At 32.1% G+C, this 13,078-nt stretch overlaps 1 long non-coding RNA gene across 1 annotated transcript; it reads left to right on the top strand.

The window, feature by feature from the left end:
• Positions 1-10,546: 10,546 nt before the first annotated feature.
• Positions 10,547-12,296, top strand: LOC107020025. Its single transcript, XR_001456785.2, has 3 exons — positions 10,547-10,693; positions 11,701-11,812; positions 12,010-12,296. It is a non-coding gene; the product is annotated as an uncharacterized LOC107020025 (long non-coding RNA).
• The last annotated feature ends 782 nt before the right edge of the window (positions 12,297-13,078 follow it).

The following is a 13,078-nucleotide window of genomic DNA, read 5'->3' as shown; positions in this document are numbered from 1 at the left end:
TTGCCAACCTAACTCAAATATATAATAATCGAATGAAACAATGTTTAAGAAAAATGGATTTAGCTCCCATAAACTAAATCAGTTATCAAAACATTAAGCAAAAAATTGACCCTTAGAATCTGATAGTCATAGTACCCAAACGTCTCACAAGTCTGAATAAGGGGATGAAACCCCAACCAACACGTATAAATCTAAAGTCTATAATGTTTTGTGTCTAGAAAGATGGACAGTAAAATAGGAAATTATCTACGACAGTTTGGAAGATGTAGCTCGCCCTTGGATTCGAATGTCGCACATATACAATTGTATACAATTGAGGTCTTGAAAAAGACACCTAAATATGTCATGTACTCAATAAAGAATTTCAAGTGCATTATTAGTACGCAACCAGTGTGTACTGATAGGATCATAGGCTAGTTTCAATATATGAAATATGAACAAACAACCATAACATCGTAATAGATAATACAGAATAATAACACTAGAATACATATGTTGGATTGCCCATCCTCGCTACGAACTAATATTCACAATAACATGAATTATTGTAACATAATAAGTAAATCAAATTCTCTCATAGAACCCACACATATGGATTGTTAGTGTACCAATGTGGTACTCATTTCTATTGTTAATGTATCAGTGTGGTATCCGTTTCAACAAAAATATGTGTCGACTTGGCACCCAATCAAAATCATCAACATACAACACAACATAATCGTAATGAATAGTAATTACACATGTACTTTCAAGTAAACATATTCATTGCGCGCAATTCACAACATATTTGATTTCATATCATATCCTTTTGATTTCCCTAACATACATCATGCATGCATTACTAAGGATAGAGTTAACAAACACATATAACATAAATTGGGAAGCACACACATCACATATCTTGAATCAAGCCTTGTGTTTACATCCCTACTCTATTCAAATAGGGAAAAATGTTGCAATGAATCAAAAAATAATTAATTGATTCAATATTAAAAGAATTTCAAGAATAAACGAATTTTAAAGGAGTCGCCACCTAATTTTAAGAAAAATAGGAAACCAAATTAAAGTGATCTACAAAATTGAGAAATTCTAGGTAAGGGGTTTAAGTTATTCCGAAGGAAAGGTGTTAGGCATCCTTCGAAATCCGAAACTATGGGTCTCGATTGAATTCATTTTTTTTCAAATTGAAGAGGAGATAAAAACAATATAAAAGTACAATAAACATGTAATATACACAAATAATACAATAAAATAATAATGTAAGTATCAGCCTAAGGGCTGCCTAACGTCAATAATATACACAATAATAGATATAAAATACATTTGAATTCCTTTGAAATAACTTCAATGAGAAGTAACTCTGGATACCTGTAAACACACTTAGTTAAAGAGTTAGTGATAAATATCGCATTAAAGTATCAAAGGATAATATAAAGTAAAATAAAATGACTTGTGATCACTATCCAAAACATAACAATACAAATTAAATAAAAAATATATAAACCACTTATTCCGACAAAATTAAAAAAAAAAAGGGCCAAACATGAATAAAATAAAATAACACTAAAAGAATATAGTAAAAACCTAGAAAAATGTGATATGAGACGGTAAAGCTAAACAAAATTACCCTAAAGGAATATAACGAATTCAAATAACCTTAATAAAAATAAAATAAATTAAAAATGACTATCATTGTGAAGAATCTGAGCATAATAAAAGTAAACCACACAAAATAGTGAACAATCTAATAAAAAATGAGTAATAGAGACAAACAGTGAGGTTTCAACAACGTGGAATGGCTGAACCTTTGAGCTTCGCTAGAGTTAGAGTATGGAGCTTCGAGCTCGCTGGTGCAAGGTCTGGTTAATTGGTCGTGGTTTACCTGTGATGGAACCATACCGGAGAAAACTTTCAGAGCTTCGACCTCATTGTTTAATGGAGCTTTGAGCTCACAAATGACCTACAAAAACACATATAAACTCGAATAGAGGGAAAGGGGAAGGGGCTGATTTGTTGTTGCCTTGTTAGGAACGAAAAAGGGGAAAATGGGTCGGGGTTTTGCGGAAAAGATTGGAGGACTGGTGGCTATGGAGGTCGATTTTGGTTTGAAAAAAGAATGGGGTCTGGTTCGTTGGTGGCTGTTTGGATGAGAAGAAGACTGGTGGTGGAGGAACGTCTTCATGTGGGTTCTCTGGTGGGTGTGTTTTGGTTATTTCTGGCGAGGTTCTTGTGGTGGTTTCTCGGAAGTTCACCAGAGATGGGGTTGTGGGATTTTGGTTGGAGAAGAGAGGGCTGGTTTGGGCTGTTTGGAGGTCACCGGAGTCCGACTGCCTGAATTTTGCTCGCCTTCTTTACGACGTGATCGTGTTGTTGGAAAATAGAACAGGCAATGAGAGATGGAAAAAGATAAGAGTGGTGGGTTGACAATTGGGGTATCATTTTGGTGGTGGTTGGTCGGATCTTTGTTAAAAGTTTGCCAGAAAAAGATAATGAACTATAGAAGAAACTAAAATACAAAAGTTGAACCCTCAAATTCTAAATTTATTCACCACCTCCTATTTTTTCACATAATCTAAATCTAAATTAGAAAAAAATGCAATGGGCCCAAATATGTAGGCTTGGAATTGTGGCCCAAAATTCTATAAATAGAATTCCTAATTTTTTTCGTATTTGAATGAATTTCTAGACTGTGCAATATATTAACATGAGTATTAATAAATGTAACAAATAAATAAATATTAAAATAATATAATGAACGTAAATAATGACTTAAAAATATAATTTAAAAAATTTACTAATAAAGAATCCTAATCGTTTTATAAGTAAAGATAGTTATCGATTAATTTATTTAAAATTATAAAAAAATTATTTTGAAATTTTAAAATAAATAAAACTTAAAAGTCACGAATTTTGAAAATGTTAGATCAAAATTGGGTGTCAGACTTGCCTCCAAAAGGTTCCACGGTGTATTGCGTCCTTGTTGAAGTAGTCTACACCTGTGGTTCCACTGAGAATGCATCCTCTTGGATGTTCAGGAAACATAAAGATGAAACTCATTAGTAGAGATAAAATTACAGATAAACAAGAAGAAGAAGACATCTTTACAATACTAAAAATGAAGATGATCCATTGGTAGGATAAAAATGCATATCTATCGGTAGGACAAATGAAGACGATGATCCATTGGTAGGATAAAAATGCATATCTATCGGTAGGACGAATGAAGACGATGATCCATTGGTAGGACTCTGAATGTATGTGAATGGAAAAAAAAGATCTATCAATAGAATTTTGAATGTTTGTCCTTCGGTAGGACAAATGAAAAGATCCATTAGTAGGATATAAACGCATGTCCATCAGTTGGACGAATGAAAATGATCCATCGGGAGGACGAATAAAAATAATGATTCATAGCTAGAACGAATAAAAGGTAGTCCATCGGTAGGATCCAAATGTATGTCCATCGATAGGACGAATGAAATTGATGATCCATTGGTAGGATTTAAATGCATGTCCATCGATCAGACGAATGAAAAAAGTCGATGATCCATCGATAAGATTTTGAATGTATATCTATTGGTAAGGCAAATGAAGAAGATCTATTGGTAGGATATAAACGCATGTCCATCAATAGGATAAATGAAAATGAACCATCGGTAGGATCTGAATGTATGTCCATCGGTGGGACGAATGAAAAAGAATGAAAAAGAACGAAAAAAGAAAAAAATAATGATCCATCGGTAGAATTTTGAATGTATGTCCATCAACAAGAGAAATGGGAAAAGATGATCCATTAATAAGATTTTGAATGTATGTCCATCGGTAGGACGAATAGAAATTCTTTCGATGCAAGTCTCTTTCGACTTGAACGTGAAATAGATAGGGTGTGCATTCTTCACCTCCAAATCGATGTGACTTAAATGCAAATATCTTTCAACGCAAGTTTTCACCGACTTGAACGTTGAAAAGATATGGTGCACATCCTTCATATACGAATAGATGCAACTTAAATACAAATATATTTCAATGCAAGTTTTCACCGACTTGAACGTTGAAAAGATATAGTGCACATCCTTCACCACCGAATTGATATGACTTAAATGCAAATATCTTTTAACGCAAATTTCTACCGACTTGAACGTTGTAAAAGATATGGTGCACATCCTTCACCACTGAATAGATGTGACTTGAATGTAAATATCTTTTAACGCAAGTTTCCACCGACTTGAACGTTGAAAAGATATGGTGCACATCCTTCACCACCTAATAGATGCAACTTAAATGCAAGTATCTTTTAATGCAAGTTTTCACCGACTTGATCGTTAAAAAGATATGGTGCACATCCTTCACCACCGAATATATATGACTTAAATGCAAATATCTTTCAACGCAAGTTTTCACCGACTTGAATGTTGAAAAGATACGGTGTACATCCTTCACCACCGAATAGATGTGACTTAAATGCAAATATCTTTTAATGCAAGTTTCCATCGAATTGAACGTTGAAAAGATATGGGGCACATCCTTCACCACCGAATAGATGCAAATTAAATGCAATGAACTTTTTGGCGAATGAAAAAAATGCAATGACCCTCTTGGCAAATAAAAATGCAATGACTTTCTCAGTAAATAAAAAATGCAATGGTCCTCTTGGAAAATAAAAATACAATGGCCCACTCGACAAATTAAATATGCAATGGCCCTCTTGGCAAATAAAATGGAATGACCTTATCAGTAAATAAAAACTGCAATGACCCTTTTGGTAATTAAAAATGCAATGACCCTCTCGACAAATAAAAATACAATGGCCCTCTTGGCAAATAAAAATACTATGAAAATGCAAATGATGAATGACCCAATGATTTCTCATTGTAACGAGGTGATGACTCGTGTATCTTGAAAATGTCATCATCTGGATGCTTTCATGTATCCTTGTATTTGAAAAGGAACAATTAGAAGACACAATATCGCTTTAGCTAGAAACATGATTAAGAAATTTTAAGGAAATATTCACAAGAGAATATGTACGAAGTGCCTTTCCTTTTAACACAAGTGAGCAATCATCATTTTGCTCTTGAACGTTTTATGTTCTCTGAAACTCATGTTTTATTGGAGATTTGTACGACGAGTTGCTGTCTTTCCATGACAATAGTGGAGATTTGCTAGTTGACTTTGAACTTCAATCGATGATGGATTATTTGAGGTTGAGTATCAAGCTTCTGACAGTATTTGTTGAAAATTTTCGAGGTCTTCCTCAAAACTTCTGTCCTAGTTAGAACTTTTGGCAAATCTCAACATGCTTCAATCTAAGCTTGCTGAACATAACATCTTTATTGTGAGTATTTATTATAAAGAGAAAGGAAAATCACACTGATATATTACCAAGCCATCATGGCACCTTATCCTGTTAATCCAGGAATCAAGTCAATTATAGTTCGGATCTTGTAGATGATGAATACTACAAAGAATCTGAGACAAGATCATCAGTAGAAAATGCACAATATGAACATGATAAAATAAGATAACATTCCATGTGATATTCAAAACCTAGAAATAAAAGACATGACACATTGTTGGGACGGACAACACCATGAAATAAAATAGGACTCTCACACATACAAGATTAACCTACTGACACTTATTATTATAAACAACTCAAAAAAGCAATTTCTTTTTTATAAATGGAAGACTCTAAAAAAAGGTTTAAAAATATTAAAGAGTGGGTGCTTGCTCACTTCTTTTTCTTTTGTTTTTTTTTAAAAAAATAAAAAATGTGATGAGACAGTCAAATCTTGACTACAATTGGTACCAACAGTCAGAATTGCAGGTAAATCTCTCATTCTCTTTTTCTTTTCTTTTTCTAATTAAGATTGAACTCAAGGTAATTCCTATAGTTTCAAGTGATACCTCAAACATACTTAAGGATCAACAAGATTCGTTCATCTTACTTCAAACACAGGTTTTGACTTGTACCAATCCTCATATTTCAAGTGCCCTCACAGCAAAAACTGGTTCCATTTCACACATATTTGAAACATTTGATTATAGGACATATGCTTCACCCTTATGTAAATCTCCACTAATGTGAGAACATTTGGAATGAGATCATGTAGGGCTTGTCATTGACTTGTAATATAGGCTTAGGGATGGGTAGGATATTCATTTGGGATAAGAGTGACTTAATTCCTCCTTGAGTGTCACACTGAATTTGTGTCTTTAATGATTGATACGCCTTTGGCATCAGATTCTCTTGATTGTCCTCCCCTTTTTCGACTTCTTTTGAATTCTCATTTTTTTAGTTTTTTCCTTCTTTTTTTTTCACCCCCTTTGTTTCGATTTCTTTTGAGTCCTTATTTTCTGTAATTTCACCTCTTTCTTTCGACTTCTTTTAAGTCCTCATTTCTTGGATCTTTTCTTTCATTACACTCCTTTCTTCTAAATTTTTCTCCTCTTTTGTTGGAGTATTTTTTTTCTTGTCTTTCACTGACCTTGTAGTGGTATTTTTATCTTTTTTTTATCTTTTTCAAGTTTTTTCTTTTTTTTTTCTTTCTCTAGAAGTCTTTTTTGCTTAATTGACTTTAGGAGACTCGATATCTTTACTTTTGAAATTTTAAACATGGATCTTCTCTTATAATTTGCACATTCTTGATGCACTCAAGAATGTTAGGCCAAGAGGGGGATAGTGCATGTAAGCATCAAAAGGGTAATGGCTAAAATGTGGATGTTCAAAGAAAGGATTCAGGCTCAACGTGAAAAAAAAAAAATAAGGGACTAATGTCATTTGGTAGGCTTTGAAAGGCATAATCGGAAAAAAAGGCCTACAATCCTTTCGAACCAAACATTACTCAGGATTTCACCTCGAAAAACATTCAGGCCAAGTTTTAAATCAATAGTGCAATGCAATTGAATTTTGAACTAAAAATTCTCCATACCATGCACATGAAACCATGAGGTTGGTTTTATTCTTATCTTGAATGCGTGCAAGATAATTTTCAAGCATCACAAAAGTATAAATAAGAGGTACCACCAGAATTGATGGCTTAACACAAAGTCAGTCCTCTCCATCATATCAAATAATTTTATATGCTCCTAACTACATTGGTCCCAACAAAGTTAAAGATTTTTTTAAAGAATGACTACCAACCTAAAAGGGGTTGTCTACGTATCTCATTAAATGAGACTCAGGTGTGCATAGTTCATGCAGATATGACTTTGAAAATATGCATAAAATATTTTTTTTGATTTTTTTATTTTTAGAAAAAATAATACCAAACCCAAGAAGGGCTGCCTACGTAGCTCACGGAAATAAGAATTGGATTCGCGTAGTTCGTGCAGTTATGCATTTGAAAATATGGACAAACCATTTGATATTTTTTAATTCAAAAGAATGAATACCGAACCCAAGAAGGGATGCCTATGTATCTCACTAAGATGAAAATCAGGTGGTTCAATGTAAATATGACTTTGAAATTATACACAACCTATTTTATTTTATTTTTTACTTTTGGAAAAAATAATACTGAACCCAAGAAGGGCTGCCTACGTATCTCATTAAGATGAAAATCAGGTGTACATAGTTCATCCAGTTATGCATTTGAAAATATGCACAAATCATTTGATTTTTTTGTTTGAATTCAAAAGAATGAATATCGAATCCAAGAAGGGCTGCCTACGTATCTTACTGAGATAAGAATCAGGTAGGCGTAATTCGTGCAGATATGTCTCTGAAAATAGGCACAAACTATTTTTTTATTTCTTTTACTTTTCAAAAAAAATCGATAATAAATTCAAGAAGGATTGTCTACGTATATCATTAAAATGAGAATCATGTACTCATATTTCGTGCATATGTGTCTCAGAAAATATGCACAACTATTTTTTTTACTTTTCAAAAAAATCGATACCAAATCCAAGAAGGATTGCCTACGTATCACATTAAAATGAGAATCACATACGCGTAGTTCGTTTCGATATGAGATAAAATAATTTAAAATTTTAGACAAACTCGGAGCGGTTCTTTGTATCCTCTTAACTGTCGATCTTTGTATTGCCTGTTGAATGTGGTTTGTCATCATTCTTGTTTCTTTTTACAGTAACCACTTGTTATATTCTTTTCTGAATGTCTCTCGAACTGTGTCTTCTCCCAATTATTCATGAAAACTATGTTATGCCTGGTTATGACCATCTCTGAATGATGTCGGGACGGTTTTTCTACAAAAATATGAAAAATGTGTGAAAGTAGGACCATAATGCATAAATAACAGAAAATGAATAAGTGCGACATTATAGTCAAGGACTCCCCTAATTTATTTTTTTCGATGAGTTAGTATTTTCTTCTGAAATTTAAAGAATTATTTCTCGCGAGTTCTCTTGTCCCTTGCCGCTCCGGACAAGTTATAAACTTCAAGCTTTCAAAAATAACTCAAAAGGTAAAAGTGACTTGAAAGTAACTTGATATTATGTTTATAAAGCTCTTAAAAAATAAACTTTGAAATAATGGACTATCATACAACATATTCATGTAAAACAAGTATACCACATAACATACAAATAATGAATGCATGTCTTATACAAATATTTCTTGAGCGTTGACTCATCTCAAGCAAATGTGCTAAATTCAAGGTTTTGATTTCGCTCTACACTAGCTGATTAAGAGTGGTTTAGAAAAGACCTGGTTATCCGAGTCGGACAGACTACGGGGTGAAGTATAATAAACGACGTTGAATGACCGCAAGCCAACTATTCGTCTATCACTTCAGAAGAATTCAAAGCTGATTTTCTGAGGGACAGTCGTGAAAAGCCACATAACTGCCTTTGTCTTTATGCATTCTATTTGTCACTTGGCAAAAATTATGTCATGAAATGCAATGACGATATGCAGTTAATAAAATGAATAGTGAATAAACACAATATAAAAATAATCAGCGAAATATAAAAATACAAGGTATAACACAATAAAATAAAAATTTTCTCAATTTGAAAAAAATGAATTCATATTGGTTAGAACTTCTATATTCCCATCGGAGTCGCAATTCTGTTTACATCCCTACTCTATTCAAATAGGGAGAAACGTCGATGTGACTCAAAAAATAATTAATAAAAGAATTTTAAGAATAAACGAATTTTAAAGGAGTCGGCGAGTCGCCACCTAATTTTAGGAAAAATAGGAAACCAAATTAAAGTGATCTACAAAACCGAGAAATTCTAGGTAAGGGGTTCAAGTTATTCCGAATGGAAGGTGTTAGACATCCTTCGAAATCCAAAACTATGGATCCCGACTGAATTCATTTTTTTTCCAAATTGAGGAGGAGATAAAATTTATATAAAAGTACAATTAACATGTAATATACACAAATAATAAAATAAAATAATAATGTAAGTATCGGCCTAAAATTTGCCTAACGTTAATAATATACACAATAACGAATGTAAAATACATTTTAATTCATTTGAAATAGCTTCGATGAGAAGTAACTCTGGGTACCTATAAACACACTTAGTTAAAAAGAGTTAGTGATAAATAAATATGAATAAAAAATGAATGAAATAAATAATTGAAAATAAAATCTGTCTTATTGACACGAAAGACCTTGAAAATCGACGGTAATTTCTTCATCGACCAATTTTAACAAGTAAATAATATAAACTTAACTAAATTTTCGTCTTAAAAAATGGTAATGCCTCCAAAACAAACGGAAAGATTTTCTCATTGGCCAATTTAACAAGTAAATAATATAAACTTAACTAAATTTCCGTCTTAAAAAAAAGGTAAGGCCTCCAAAATCAACGGAGAAATTTTCTCATTGATCAATTTTAACATTTGCTAAAAAAATTACATAATTAAAAACAAAATACATCAAATAAATTTCAAGCAATACAAATAGAACCTAATATAAATGATACTCAAGTTATCTAAAAATGACAACAAATATATAAACATCAATAATAATAAAAAATAACAAGGTAAAGTAATAATTTAAAACTTTAATTAAAATAAAAAAATAAACAATTCAAAACATAACAGAACGATTTCACCAAAGAATAATTTTCAATCATTTCTACTATAGTAGAAGAGTCAGTAATATGACAGTATCAACATGCCTGCATGTTATAAAAAAAGAAATGTTAGTCGAAGAGATTGTGGGCCCGTTTGGATGGGCTTAATAAAAACAGCTTTAAAAAAGTATTTTTGAAAGTGCTGAAATTTATTTTTAAAATAAGCAGTTATGTGTTTGGATAAAAGTGCTGAAGTTGCTATGTCAAACGTGAAAAGGAAAAAATGGATAGGGTTATGTTGTAATTTGGAGATTATATAAAAATATTAAGGGCAAAAAGATAAAAATGTGGTCAACTTAAAACAGCTTATAAGCTAAAAAAAAAAAGCACCTCTACCGCAGCTTTTAACTTTTGGCTTAAAATAAGTTATTTTGAGTATTGCCAAAAATCAGCTTTTAAGTCAGTTTGACCAGCTTTTAAGCTGAGTCAAACAGGCTCTGTGATCATTTCCCTTTTGCTGTCCTATTTACATCTAATTCCACATGGTTATCTTGACCACTTTTTTATGTGTGTGGCATCACTAGATGCTTACACGACTTTCATAACATCCCTCCACCCTCTCATTTATTAAAGAGACATGTTGCCTTTAATCTTTTCATGTTCAAGGTTTTCCAAGTACAACATTTTCATCTTCGAGGTAATTCTTTGTTGTCCTTCTTTCTTCCTCTTTTAATTTGTTATTGATTCGATTTTGTATGTTTCCGTCTTCATATGTTTTTTTCTCAATTTTTTCTCGATTTCTATCTTTGGCCGAATAGATTTATAAAATTCTGATTTTAGATTTAATTAATGGGTTGATGATGTTTGAATGTAGTGTAGTTGAGTGTTGAAATTTAATTTACTGTCCAACAACAGCGTGGTTTTCCTCTGTCCCCAGAATTTTTCGATTAGTGCTTGTGTGTTCCTCGATATTCAATTTTATTTGTTGTGTTTTCGAGTTATTATTATGCTTTACCCACCAAGTACACCTTCAATAAATAAACTTCTATGAGACAATTCTTTATGTCGAATCAGTTCTTTGATTCGACATACCATTTTTTGCAAGTATTATAAAATGCATACTATCTGTTTGGCTAAATGCATAAATGTACTGTTAAATAGAACGCGAATGTTTACTACCCATTCGGTAAAATGCATGAATGAAGGGCTTTAGTTGTGAAATGCCTATTCCTTTAATGATCAATGTATTATGTGTTTTGCAGTTTATGAAACTTTTTTTAATTATCCTATAGCTCATGTAGAATGTCCTTATATAAAAAGTAACTACAACTAATACAATCCGAAGCTGAATATCTAATTTCATATGTCCCAATCTAAAGTTTCTCTTGAATACCTTACACATAACATTCACCATGCACTAATACAGAACTATCACCGAAAATGTACACTTTCATTGTCAAGATATGTGATATCAGTCATTAGTCTCTTATTATTTGTTTAGTTATTTTGTTTAGAATTAGTTATTTATTAATTGAACTAATAAATGTTGGACCTTTCTCTGAAGATTACAGATAATCATGTCTTCACTGGTAGTTTTCCTCATAAAAAACAGAACTGTTCTTAGCACTTAGATTGGTGTATTTTCTCATATTTAACTATATCTTGGGCTATATCACTTCGCGGTGCTGACATATACCTTCACAGATGGCGAGAGAAAGCTTTAGATAAGAACTTATAAATTATGATGAGAAAAATTGAGTACAACATTATGAGTACCCGTAAGAGCTGAGGCAGCAGCAGCCATTTGTGTAGTAGGGTATGTACCTACCCATATTCTTGTAGTCATATGTGGCTTTATAATTCTCCAAACCCATTTCCCGCTTTTGCAACCTGTATACAATGTTGGTATTTGTTCTTTGTACATTCTTTGTCAACTAAAATATATTGTAGAAGTTTAATCTCCGGTTATTATGAAATATTGGTTGTTAACTAATGTAGTTAACTAAATTTCAGGTGACTTGCAATGAAATAGAAAATTCAACAATCTCCATCGGGGACAACCTCTGATCGTAATTTTGGATCAAGTGAACCAAATTTTCTCATATACTCCCTGGCCTCTTAGAAATGTCTCATCAATAGATTGTAATTTCTTGATTTAAAGATGTTTACATCCTCAAAATAATGTCTAGAGAAGGGCAAGATTTAATGCAGTTGAATGTACATGTATATAGAATTGTTGATGTGTTTTTCTTGTTCAATTACTTCGTAGATATGAAATTGCATTAGTAAGTCTGCTTGTATTCTCTTTAAATTTTAATTTGCATATTCTGTAATTATGATTGTTTATATCTTATTAAATAGTTATTGCTATTTAGAATTAACGCGAATTTATAATATTTCTAAATCTTGAACTCGTGCTCTGCACGAGCATGCTTATCTAGTTAAACTATAAATATCACACTAAACTATCAAAGGATAAAGTAAAAGTAAAATAAAATGACTTGTGACCAGTATCCAAAACATAACAACAAAAATTAAATAAAAAATATATAAACCACTACCCAACAAAATAAAAAGAACGGCCAAACATGAATAAAATAAAATAACACTGAATGAATAAAGTAAACACCTAGAAAAATGTGATACAAGACGGTAAAGCTAAACAAAACTATCCTAAAGGAATATAACGAATTTAAATCACGTTAATAAAAATAAAATAAATTAAAAATGACAATCATTGTGAAGAATCTGGGCATAATAAAAGTATTAAAATTAAACCACACAAAATAGTGAACAATCAAATAAAAAATGAGTAATAGAGACAAACAGTGAGGTTTCAACAACGTGGAGTTGGGCGGAAATGGCTGAACCTTTGAGCTTCACTAAAGTTAGAGTATGTAGCTTCAAGTTCGCCGGTGCAAGATTTGGATAACTATTTGTGGTTTACCCGTGATGGAGTCACACTGGAGAAAACGTTTAGAGCTTAGAGCTCATCATTTAATGGAGCTTTGAGCTCAGAACGACCTGCAAAACAAATATAAACTCGAAAAGAGGGGAAGGGGAAGGGCCTGATTTGTTATTG

The sequence above is a fragment of the Solanum pennellii genome, chromosome 5, assembly GCF_001406875.1.
Source record: "Solanum pennellii chromosome 5, SPENNV200".
Classification (NCBI taxonomy): Eukaryota; Viridiplantae; Streptophyta; class Magnoliopsida; order Solanales; family Solanaceae; genus Solanum; species Solanum pennellii.
The sequence above is the reverse complement of the archived record's forward strand: the minus strand, read 5'-3'. Positions and strand labels throughout refer to the sequence as shown.